This window comes from Galeopterus variegatus, unplaced genomic scaffold, assembly GCF_000696425.1.
Source record: "Galeopterus variegatus unplaced genomic scaffold, G_variegatus-3.0.2 Scaffold1688, whole genome shotgun sequence".
NCBI lineage: Eukaryota > Metazoa > Chordata > Mammalia > Dermoptera > Cynocephalidae > Galeopterus > Galeopterus variegatus.
Window position 1 is genome coordinate 66,969 of NW_007727799.1, and position 12,753 is coordinate 79,721.

The window sequence follows — 12,753 nt, forward strand, 5'->3', positions numbered from 1 at the left end:
AACACAGAATTTACCATTTGAACCATTTTTAGATGTCCGTTCAGTGGCATTAAGTGCATTCATATTATTGTGCAATCATCACCACCATCCATCACCAGAACTTTTCCACCTTACCAAAGTGAAGCTCTAGACCCATTAAACGATAACTCTCTAGTCCCCCACACCCACCCCCCAGCTCCTGGTAACCACCATTCTACTTTCTGTCACTATGAATTTGACTGTTGAAGAACTTCATATAAGTGGACTCATACAGTATTTGCTCTTCTGTACCACTGAGCCTTGTTATGGCCCTCCTGGAACATTCCACTGGTTTATTTCACTTAGCATACTACCTTCCAGGTTCATTCATGTTTGTAGCTTGTGTCAGAATTTCATTCATTTTTAAGGCTGAATACTATGAAATCTGGTTTTGTGACCCTTAGCCCAACAGCCGTGTTGAACGACTTGGACAGTGGGGAGATGATTCGTTTAGGGAGATTTTTGGCATGCTGTGAATGCCTCCTTTCCCTGCCAACACACATGGCATCTTGGGAGAAGGGAGGGAGGTCTTTTCCGCCATTTTTAAGTGAAGTGGCAGGGGTTTCAAGAGGACCACACAGAAAGCAGGACATGTGCTACCTGCAGTTTAGAGGACATAGTGGTCTGGGGTCAAGCTTATGCCTGGAAAATATGAAGACTGGTAGAAGCAACCTATTGCGGCCAAGTGGGGGTATTGTTTGGGAAGTACTTAAAATCTCACTGAAGATGAATCAAAGGTGTGTGTTTTTCTTGAACCAGATAAGGGCCACACGAGACAGGTGGCATCGGTATAGATGCTGCATAGATCTCCTCATCTGACAGGTGAAAAATCCTGGGGGGAGAGGGCTAGATGATCAGCTGCTGAGGGAGCTGTCATAAGAAGCCATCAGATCAGTGGATCACATGGGTCAGGACACTGAAGGTGAGAGGTCTTCAGCCATGAGGGTCTGCAAAGAGCCAGTGGAATGTTCCAGGAGGGCCATAACAAGGCTCAGTGAAATAGAGAACAGCCTTTAGTTTTTACCATGCCCAGAGATCACTGACATCAGCTCACAGCATACCAGTGAAAAATGACTTTTCTGTCTTCTTGGCCTCTCCTTGCCAGCTCTCCAACCACCGCAGCACTGGAAGGGCCAGAAGGAAGCTCAAGCTGGGAATCGGGAATGCCAGGAGAAGAAACCACCATGCTCCACCTAGGCCATGCTGGGGATGGGAAGTTTCACATGGGAATGAAATGTGGAGCCTTTATATTACACTGGATGGTAAATATAAATTTTAGAAGTGAGCGTGTTTTGTGAATAAAGTGATTTGGAGAACATTTTTTTATCTAAAAGTTAATGAAAAATCTTTAAACTGACCAGGAATTTACTGAAAGGATATGGAGGGCATAGAAGTCCAGTGTACCAGACTTTGAAAATAGGTGTGCCCCGGGGCAGCTCCAAAATGCCAGGAACCTGAGGAAGAGCAGTCAGTCCCAGCAGGACCCGCTCCCACCGATGCAGAGTCCTGCTGCCACACTAGGCCCCGCTGCCGTAGTTCTCCTGGGAGGACAATGTATGCAAGGCCACATCCTGATGGTGCATGGGAAGGTCAGTGATGGGGCGTGGTTTATACTTTAAAAGGAGCCAAAACGCCAGGTACCGATCAACCTTTATTAAAGGAAAAGAATCTGCCAGGCTGCACTCACAGCGGAGGGCAGCACCAGATGTGGGGGTGGGAGAGCTTATGTGGACTGTAGGACACCAAAGGCTGGCTGGTACCATCAAGGAGGAGCATTGTGCTAATGCGGAAGCTATGCGACCAGGGTGGAGAACTGTGCCCTTGTGGATGCAAAAGGGTTTCAGTTTTGCAGAAGTCACGAGGCTTCTCCTAAAAGGAAGGGGGCAGGGGATCGGTGCTGGAGTGGAAGACAAGGCCAGCGGCTATTTTGTGCTTATTGTGTGCACAGTGGCCCCGGTCACATCCAAAATCCATCAGGCAGAAGCAGTGTTGTGTGAGAGTCTATATATTAGTTTCCTTAAGATGATAGATCAGTACAGATTCCTGTAGGAAATAGTATACTTAAAAGGTTTTGTTGAAAGTGTTTAGTGAAAGAGTTTAGTGAAAGCCTTGGCAAGGGTAAGAGAACTAACAAGGAGTGGTGAAGCATGCAGGAGTTGGCAATGATAGGAAGCTGTTACCATCGCTGGGTCTGAAGGTGAAAAGGAGAAGACTGGTGCCCGGAACTTGGCACAAGCTTTAACTGCAGGAGAGGGCTGCCCAGCGGGAGCCGTGAGCTTCAGAGAGGAACAAAGCCACTGTCAAACCAGGGAGGGAGGTGGGGTAATGAATAACTTGACCTCTGTCTCCTCCTGCCTCCTCCCAAATCCTGCTGATGCTTCTCATTGTCCAAACCCGGATGGAACTTTGAGAGCAGAGGAGCTTCCTTGGAGAGCTGAGGAAGGTGTTGCTAGCAGATGGTGTGGCTAATGGAAGCACCGGAGGCGAAGAAAGAAAATTCAAATGCAGAATGAGTGCAGGTTGAATCCTTCTTCACTCACTGCCCCCTCCATGGTGGAAGGTGACCCGAGACAATCAACCCGCTCTCAGACAAATGGCTGGCTCCCTTGACGCACTGTGTAATGTCATGGGCTCAGGGTTTATTAATTCTGCTGGTCAGTTGAGCACTCGGCAGTGGCAGTAGCAAGATCAGTCTGGAGAGAGGAACCCTGTGTTATTGAGCACATGCGTGACCTTCATCCTTGCCAAACATGGTCACTTTGTGCATGGCCCCAAAGGAGCAAGCACTGGAGTACTGAGGAAGGAGGTCCTCTCGACCATTTTATTTTCTTGAGTTTGCACTGGGAGCAATTCTGAGAAGTCCGTCGATATGACTCTTCCCCAGACCGTGTTTCTATGTCACTAACTAGCCAGTCCAGTAGCCACTACCTGGCATGAAGCTGGCCACATTGCCACATCCAATCTGATCTGATGTATGGCATTTTGACTCTGGTTAGGACACTACTGAGTCCAGATTTTGATGTATCAGATGAACCAGGTTCTAGATAACCACCCCCAGTTGCCCAGGTTGGCACATCGAGTCCAGATTCTCTGGTAAGTGCACCCATGTAGTGAAATTACATTTCTCTCTCTTTGGCAATCACCCTTACAATCCATATGTGTGGCTACTTATCCCAGATCTTTGCCTCCTAAATTCAGCCATCTAAATTCTGGTGTGTACACCTTCTGGGTTTGACTTGGTAATTGTTTCTCTGGAACATGCAGGAAAGTGACTGGTTACAGACATGGGGACAGTGAGAGGTGGAAGGAATGTGTAGTGTGGAATGGCCCAACTGTCTCCCTCTTGCAAGATGTCCCCCTGGTGGGAGAGAATTGTAGGGCTACAAGAAAATAAGAGGTGGCCTTATTGGGCAAGGGGGAACGTGCCACCGCTATAAGCTCCCATTCTCAGGGCCTAGCTTTTCCCCCCAGGCAGTGCCCTGACTTTCACATGAAATACCTGGTGAGGCTGTGAGCTCAAGTAATTTGTAAACCCATAGATTCTGACTTGGACTTTGTTTTTCAGCTGCCTTGGCAATCAAGCCTGTATCTTGAGTTAAGAATTAAATGATCTGAGTTTAGTTTCTCTTTCTTAAACTCATTCAGATGCCTTACCACCTTCTTGAATTCCTCATGCGCTTCGTACTGTTCAATGTGAGGGCAGTGTTGACCCCAGCGCCTTGCCCTATTTGGACGTCTGGTTCCTACAACCACCGGTGATTAATCGAGCTAGCTTTTCACCACTGCATGCCATTGGCTACCAGATTCCCATTCTGGAACTTAATGATGCTTTTCAGAACTCATATGTCTCTGAATGGAATGGACTACTGATACTCTTTTTTTTTTAACTAGTCAAAATTTTAAATTACAAGCAACAGAAATTAATTCTGGACACCTTAAACAGAGAAGAAAATTTTCTGGAATACTCTGGGGACTACACAGAATCAAGAGAACCTAGGCTGGAAAATGGGTATGGGCCAAAACAGTCTGAAAAGGACAAGGGCCCCCTTGTAGCTGGAGTCGTCTGGCCGGGTCACAGCCACCACTGCCATGGGCTCCAGTCCACTGCCAGACACCATCACGATTCCTCTGTCTTTGATTGACTTGCTTTGGATTCAGAGTCCAGAATGAGAGCTCCTGATTGACGGTACCTAGGTCATATGTTTCCTAGGGCTGCTGTAATAAATTACCACAAACTGGGTACATTTATTTATTCTCTGAGAAATATTCTCTGAGACATTTATTCTCTCATGGCTCTGGAGATGAGATGTCCTAAATCAAGTTGTAGGCAGGGCCATGCTCCCTTTGAAGGCTCTAGAGGAAAATGCTTCTTGTCTCTTCCAGCTTCTGGTGGCTCCAGGCACTCCTTGGCCTGTGGTGGCATCAATCCCATCTCTGCCTCCTGTCTTCTCCTCTTTTGTCTATTATAAGGACACTTGATTGGATGTAAGCCCCACCCAAATAATTCAGGATGGTCTCATCTTGAGATCTTTAATTACATCTGTAAAACTATTATTCCAAGTAAGGTCAATCTAAGATTCCAAAGGTTAAGACATGGGCATACCTTTTGGGGGGCCATCATTCAACTCTCTATACCATCCCACCAAGGGACAGGGAGTGGGAAAATCTCCCCGTTTCAGTGTCTGTGGTGAGAAGTAGGGCCCTGCATCTCACCAGTACTGCACACTATGGCGTTGTCTCTAATAGAAAATGCAGTTGCATGATAGACAGCCAAAATAAACCAAACAGTGGCCTCCACAGTGCTAGCACCAAAGTGCATCTGTATAATACAGAGGAGCACAAGGGAACACAGGTGATGAGTCCTACCTGTGGGACAGGAAAGGCTTCATAGAGAATGTGACCCAAGCTGAGCCTTCAGAGATTATGATGCCTGTCGGGTGGTCTAGAGAAGAAAGGAAATTCCAGGCAGGCGAGGAACAGATGAGCAAAATGCATGATGACATCAAATGTCCAAAGCATGCAGAGAAGTGCAAGTCTGGCAGGTAGAGCGGTGGGACCAGATGAGTACTCTGCACCAGAATATAAGCCAACTAAGTCACTCTGCTGATTCACAGCCAGAGTTTCTCCATGAAAGAAGTAATGCATTGACTGACGTTCTGGTGCAAAGTCCTTATCTCGTTGTAACAAAGAGTTCACTGGCTATGTCAGTAGCATTGACAGAGTGTAGGGGGTGGATCATCATAAAAGAAGATGCTGCAGAGTAGGCTGGGGTCAGGTCATGGAGGGCTTTACGTGACACGCTAAGGTCTTTAGACTTTCTCTTTAGCACTGGAGAGTGAGAGTGGGACACCACGATGTAGAGGATGACCTCAGGACGCAGAGTGGACAAAGCAGGGGGGCTGGTGGGTTTGGACACCATTGCACTAATCTCTTGCCCAAAACTCAGTTCTTCATTCCAGTGTTGGTCTATGACAGTATTTTCATCAATCTGTAGTGAAATGAGAAAATTAAAGATGGTTTAGTCATAACGCGAAATTTTATTCAGTTTTAAAGAGCTCTTCTTTAGTTTGAAATCGTGGCCTCCCAGCTTTCGTGGGGGTAAAATTGTTCATTCAACTATGCAATTATGGTGATGGTAAATAATAGGCTTTAATATATCCATATCTACTATATCTGTGTATCTATCTATCTACCCACCTACCTATGTCCTAGCCTTCAAATAAAGAATCAGCTGGTCCCTCTGGTTCTCCATATGTCCCTTTGAGATCTTTCTGGACCAAGATATCCACAAGAGTGGGACCTCCTGGACCAGATGAGGGCCTGAGCTGAGGCTGAGACGGTGGGGAAGGGTGTGGGATATACAGAAAAGGAGTGAGACCAAGGTAGCGTCCCCAGGATGAGGCACTTGACAGTTCAGATTTTACTACACTTCGTGTGCACATGGACTCTCCTCCTGAAACGCAAATCCATAATCAGATCTTATTTATTTATTTTTTTAGTAATAACTCCAGGAGTGCCTGTTTTGGGGTCAATTGTATTATAAATAGGTTTTATGAAATACAAGGATACATAATTCATCCTCACGTTTCCCCCTTAATTCCATTCTTAGAAAGTCATTAGATGATTAATAGCTTTATAGTTGACTACCAGGGCTTTCATTTAAAAGCTCCTTCTAGAACAATCTTTTGCCAGTAAAATGACTGTGATTCCTCATTCCCTATTCTGCCTACCCCTTTTCTCCAGAGAGAAAAGATGAGTAATGAGTGTTCCGCTTCTCTGGTATTGCCTTTCACACGTGGTATCAGAGCAATCTTCTTCCAAGCTGCTGTTCCGGGGATATTATTACTTTCATCTTAACACGGACTGAAAGCCGGTTTTGTCAAATTGACACCAGCCTGGAGGAAGCCGGGTGCTGTATTTTCATTTGTCTTCAATCTCATATTTGATTTTCTTGTTCTTTTCTGGCGTTTTCTTATCTGTAGAATCAAAACGAATTATAATATAGTTACAGTGAATATTGCCTAGCCATTGCCCGTGGAGGAACAACCTTTGGTAGCAGATCTCAGGATCCATGCTAAGCTGGAGTCCGTTTCCTACTTTGCATGTCATCCTCCCGGAACCACTCTCATGCGTGCACATTCCCCACCCAGATGTGATTGCATTCATTCCCTTTATTTAGATTTTGGAGATAACATCGTACTCCTAAATGGAGTCAGTTTAGACACACAATCTTGGAAAATTTTCATGACAAACAAAGTGTTCTTAGGGAATATTTGATCTCTTTCCCCTGCGATCAACACCCCCATCCACTTTCTGTCAGCATGTTGTGCTCAGTGGGCCCCGAGGGATTATAGAGAGGCTCGTTTTCTCCTGGAGCTCCATATTTTGTTGTTTTGAAGCCCCGAGTTTGTTCTGCTCGTAGGATTTCAATTAGAAATGCCAGTTGTTCCTTTCTCTGCCGTTTGAGCTGTCACCTCTCTGGCATATCATGAACGTTCTGTGTTGAGTAGGGAATATTAATGAGACTGTTTCACTTGCTTCATCGTTTAGAGGGAGTAATCCTCAGCCTCAAAGTGTCACCCTAGGAAGGCTAATACTGCTTGCTGTCCAGACACTTTGCTCTCAATCAATCATATGCTGGCTCTTTACTGTTGCTGCCCAGCTGTTCTGACTTACCCTTGTGTAATCAGCCTGTAGGTTTTGGAGAGCAGGGACCACCTGTCTTTTGTTCTTCTCATTGCTGTCAGAGAAACTCTCACCCGACAGGCACTTAGTCACTATTTCTTGAATTAAATTTAATTATGGGAGAGCTCTAATGGCAGGTAGCCAGCCTCTCCTCTAACACCAGCGTCTGTGGGGGTTCAATGTTGCAGGTCTTTCGTGTTCTAACCTTATTCCTTTTCTGAATCTGCACATTCTCTTGATTTAATATACTCCCATAGCCCAAAGGGTCAAGTCCTGGGATAGTGATGATTTTTAAATGATCTCTGATCCCATCTACTCTCCTGAGTTTCATATCCATCTGATTTTGTTGACCTTTGGATACCATGGAAACAATATGCCCATGTCTAAAACCCACACCTCCTCTTGTATTCTCTTTGGTGGTGACCCACAGCATCTTCTACCCAGGGGTCATTTGTTCACATATTTATACAATAGATTTATTGAATGTTATAAATTGCAATACCTAGCAAAGAAGCAGAGATCATAAGATACACTGTTCCTATCTGGAAAGTGCTGCAATCAATTACAGAACATACATACAAATAACCCATACCATAGTATAAAGTATAATGTATTGCTGATCACTGTGGCATTTCACAATCCTTCTTATACCCTATTTCCTGCAAACACATAAATCTTAAGTAAACTTCTTTGGGTTGTTCATGTACATACAAAGGAAGGGGTTGTCAGTGTTTATGTCTGGCCATTACTAAGGTTCATTTGGCTTGCCTTGTGTTCCCCTGCAGTATTTTGGGGTGCTGGTGGTCCATTAAATTTCTGCTATATTTTGGGGTGGTGGTGGTCCACTGAACTGCTGCTTTATTTGGGGGATGGTGGTGGTCCATTGAACTGCTGCTGTATTTTGGGGTGGCGGTGGTCCATTGGACTGCTGCTGTATTTTGGGGGTGGCAGTGTTCCACTGTACTCCATCTGCCTTACTGTCATCACAGTTCAGCTTCAGTGTGCTCTTTGCTTTAACTCTTCATCAGTCACCAAGTCCTATTAATTCGATCCTTCCTCCTGAGTATTTCTCCTGAATTTGCCCCCTTCTAATCATCCTTAGTGTCATTCTTTTTCGAAAGTATTGAGCCACATTCTTTCTCTGTCCTCATTGTGACCTAGCCAGGCAGTGCCAGTCTACACTATTGCCAAAGGGGGTTTCTAAAACCCAGATGACCAAATTGTGTCATTCCTGTTGTTGAGATAATTTAGTGCTTCCCCATTATGTCCAAGATAAAATCCAGACTCCTTAGAATGGTACCCTAGGCCCTGTGTGATCTGACCCTTACCTGCCCTTCCAACCTCTCATTTCACCCCCTGCCTCCCCGCCTCCTTCCTCCCGCCAGCTGGATAGTGAAGAGTGTGAACTCTGGCGTCAAGCTTTCTGGGTTCAAATCCTGGCTCTGCCACTTACTAGCTGTGCAACCTTGGAAAAGTCACTTATGTTCTCCCTGCCTCTATTTTCTTATCTGTAAAATGGGAGAAATTATAGTTTCTATTTCATGTAGTTATTGGGAAGAGTCAATGAGTTAATATGAGTGTATGTTAAATGCAGACAACATGGCCTGGCCCGTAGTAAATAATTCATATATATTTGTGTGTATGTGTGTTGCTGTTATTGTTGTTGTTATTAGTTTACTTGAAGTTCACCAAAGAGATAGTAATTGGTCTCATTTCTTCCTTTTTACCTGTGCTGTTTATTATGCCTAGACCCACCCACTCCCCCTTTACCTGGCTGACCCCTCCTCAGCTTTTGAGCCTCAATTTAGATGTCAGCCCCTTGGGATAGCCCTCGGTGCCCCTCCACCCTAGGCTAGATTAGTTTCCTCTCCTGTGTGCTCATATAGCACCTGTGCACACCTGGATCATAATATTCATCCCACTGGACATGGGCCACTGGCATTCGTGGTTTAGAGTACTTGTGAGTGACCTAACAGTCCATGATGTTTAGTAGCATCATGGGGTTCATAATATACATATCAATCATATGATTATTAGGATTAAATAAGGCAAGGCATGAGTTTGGGGATTCACATGCTCAGGATTCTACTATATTTTAACTTTCTATTTCTTTGTTTTCCATATTCTGGATTCCTGGATTAGGAGGGAGGGGGATTATTTTATCTCCATCCCTAGTCCTTTTCAATTAGTAATTGTTGAATGGATAGATATATATTTTTAATTTAATATAGAAAATCTTTTTTTTTTTTCCCAAAAAGCTGACTTTGCCTCTGAGCCCTGGTTTGAGGTACTGAACATCTTCCCAGGAAAATACACACATGGCCCTTTTCAGAAAGTTTGAGGTACAAGCCTTTGTCTTAGAAGAGGGCTCTTCGTTTATTCAGGGAGAAGACGAAAAGCAATGCATTTCTTTCAATATTAAATAGAGCTGAGATAGTAAAAGGACTTAACTGGAACTCAACTCTTTTTACATAGATGAACTGCCCTATTTTGTCTTTGCCCAGCACCTTTGTGGAGAAGATAATATGATTCACACATTTTAGACAGGAAAATTTGGATTATAATTTAGGGAAGTTAAGGAAAGTCAGTTGTCTGAGTAGGTGTTTGGGGAATGTGATTTGGGGGTATAGAAAAGCCTCTCTCCCTGCACCCCCACCCTCCGAGTAGCTCACATGTGCCTTCTGCACTCTCTAAAATTCTCATTAGCTGCTCTTACTGACTAAGGCGTTGAAGACTTTGTCTTCAGCAGGTTTTCCGAGAGGGCTAATACATTTAGGCACTAATGCCCAAAGGAAAGGCACACAGACAGTCCCAGCTGTGACAGGGGACTGCCTAGGCCAGGCTGTAGAAGGGTAAATTCAAGTGGACAGCCTTTAGCTTTGGGCCTGGCATGGGACTCAGTACACAAATGCCATCTTCTTTATAATTAAGGCAGTCTCCAAAATTGCCTGAGGAAAGATGAGATGCTTTGACTAATAGCTCTTTCAAAAACCTTTTTAAACATGCTTCCTAAAAAGTCCACTTTGATGGCTCTCAGTGGCACAGATCGTATATCTACATATGATCAAGAGATGAACGGGGCCGAGCCTGTGGCGCACTCCGGAGAGTGCGGCGCTGGGAGCGCAGCGACACTCCCACCGCGGGTTCGGATCCTATATAGGACTGGCCGGTGTGCTCACTGGCTGAGCGCGGTGTGGCTGACACCACACCAAGGCTTGCGATCCCCTTACCGGTCACGAAAAAGACAAAAAAAAAAAAAGAAAAAAAAAGAGATGAATGGGATTAAAATGCATATGTAAATTCTGAAGACCAGAGAGAAGCTTGCCAATGCATACCCAGATCAGTGATTCTTAAATAGGGACCAGGGTTGGGGTGGGGTAGGGAGCAGGGGGAAGCAGGGGGAAGCCACACACACGCCACCCTGCCATCGTGAGGATCACCATATGTAATACTAAGAGGTACAGTTTGTGGCAGCGTAGTGTACACACAAAGGATATGGAAACTAGGAAAGTGGTTGTGAGCTGTGATGTCGGTGAAGGTCCAGTCACTTCATTTACAGAGAAGCAGTTAGGGCCCAAGGTGCTATAGGATGGGCTTTTCTACCACACCAGGCATTTCTCAGGATGTCATTTTATACCCCAGGACCTCTGTGTTACAAAGTACTTTTGGTATGCAAGGTGCTTTTTTTTTCTTTCTTTCTCTTAGTAACTAAGAGCTTTCGATGGGTTTCATGACAAACTCTGTATTATGAAAGAGAAAAAAATACATAAACAAGGAAAAATAAGAGTATTTGTCAGAGTGACATGGAGATAGCTGCAATGTGGACAAATACTGAGCAGTCCGATTGTACTGGAAAGATTGAATACTCGTATAATTTAGTGAAATTGTCTTACATAGTTAGTATACATTTAATTAAGCCACTGGATTCAGAGTTGACTCTCAATGCTTGCAGTTTTTCCAGGAACACGATGAAATTATTCAATTTAATATTGGGAGAAAGTACTGTGTGTTTTACAGAAATCTTAGGAATTAATTTATTAATTCTCTTTTAATTCTGGCACGCTCCACCTATTACAGTTCTTACTAATTCCTACTTCTCTGGGTAATATATGCATAGATCAAGAGGTCAATCCTGGGCTGTAGCTGGCTCAACATTTTTATTATGTAAAATGACATTTAGTATTTGTTTTTTTCCTAATAGGGCCTGTGTTCCCTTCAGAGACTCACAGAAGTGGTTCACCACGTGAGGGACCTCGCTGTTTGGTTTCCTTCCTCCTGCTTGTCATTTACATTACACATTGACAAAGTCATGGGAACGGCTGCCGCACTCTGAGGGTGGAGACTGCTGTGATTCACAAAGACAGGAGGTAATTTTCCTGTAATTACAAGATGACTCAGGTTAGTAGCATTCAGCTATTACTGCCACTCAACTAATATGAGGTTTTTTGACACTGTGCTTATTTAGTAAACCTACTTAGTGCCGATCCCTATAATTTTAAATTTAGGACAATGTAATATAAAATAAGTTGGAGTTTATTGTTACACTAGGTGTACAAAATATTTGAAAATAGATGTACAGGATAAGTAAAAATTACAAGAATGTATTCAGTATTTTTTAGAGAACAGAATACTTTTCTAGGACTTAAACACATTTTTAAATGATCACTGTTATCATACAGAAGTTTGCAATATAATTTGTACTTGAAGATGTTATGGAGATGTTAACATTGAAGTACCATGTATTAAAAAATTTTAAGGAAAGCTATGTTTTTTATAATTATTTTTATAATACAGGTAAAGACTTTTAACTACTGTGGCCAGCTTGTATTTTGACTTTAGAATTACAGTTTGAGTATGTCTTTGAAATATAAAGCAAACTTTTAAGTTTTTTTTAATACTGTGTCTGTTGTGGCATGTATAACAGAAAATAATTTATAATATTTATATTTGGTTTTAGTTATAAAAATGTGACTGTTATATGATTGGGGTATGTTTATAAAACAGGCCTCTGCCAGGGGAGGAAATTGTAAGACACAAAACAAAACTGGGAAAGCTCAGTCTTAGCTTCAGGTTCCTCTGAGTGTCTACTGGATTCACAGCAGGGTATTTATGATTCATGACCAAAGACTTGAGGACCACCTTGTTTGGAGTAAAGTATTGTTGTCTTGCCAAGGGAGCTACAATGGAATACTACTCAGCTATAAAAACGAATGAAATACTGCCATTTGCAACAACATGGATGGACCTTGAGAGAATAATATTGAGTGAAACGAGTCAGGCAGAGAAAAAGAAATTCCACATGTTCTCACTCATTGGTGGGAGCTAAAAAAAACAAACAAATTAATTCACCCACATACACACACACACAAAAAAACCGGGGGGGGGGGGGGGGGGAAGAAGATATAACAACTATACTTTTATGAAGTTGTTACAACAAGCAAACGGAAAGGACATTCTTGGGGGGGAGGGGAGAGAGGGAGGAGGGAGGGAGGTGTCGGTGATGGGCCATAATAATCATATACAGTGTATATTGACAAAATAAAAATTTAA

The 12,753-nt window shown here is 43.5% G+C and overlaps 1 protein-coding gene across 1 annotated transcript in view; it reads left to right on the forward strand.

Annotated features, from left to right (window-relative positions):
* Positions 1-11,392: 11,392 nt before the first annotated feature.
* KIAA1456 (KIAA1456 ortholog) overlaps positions 11,393-12,753 on the forward strand; it is a 21,968-nt gene continuing 20,607 nt past the window's right edge. Inside the window, exon 1 of the mRNA XM_008578437.1 lies at positions 11,393-11,601. The gene's annotated coding sequence lies outside the window, so the exon portion shown is untranslated. The remainder of the gene's footprint in view (positions 11,602-12,753) is intronic.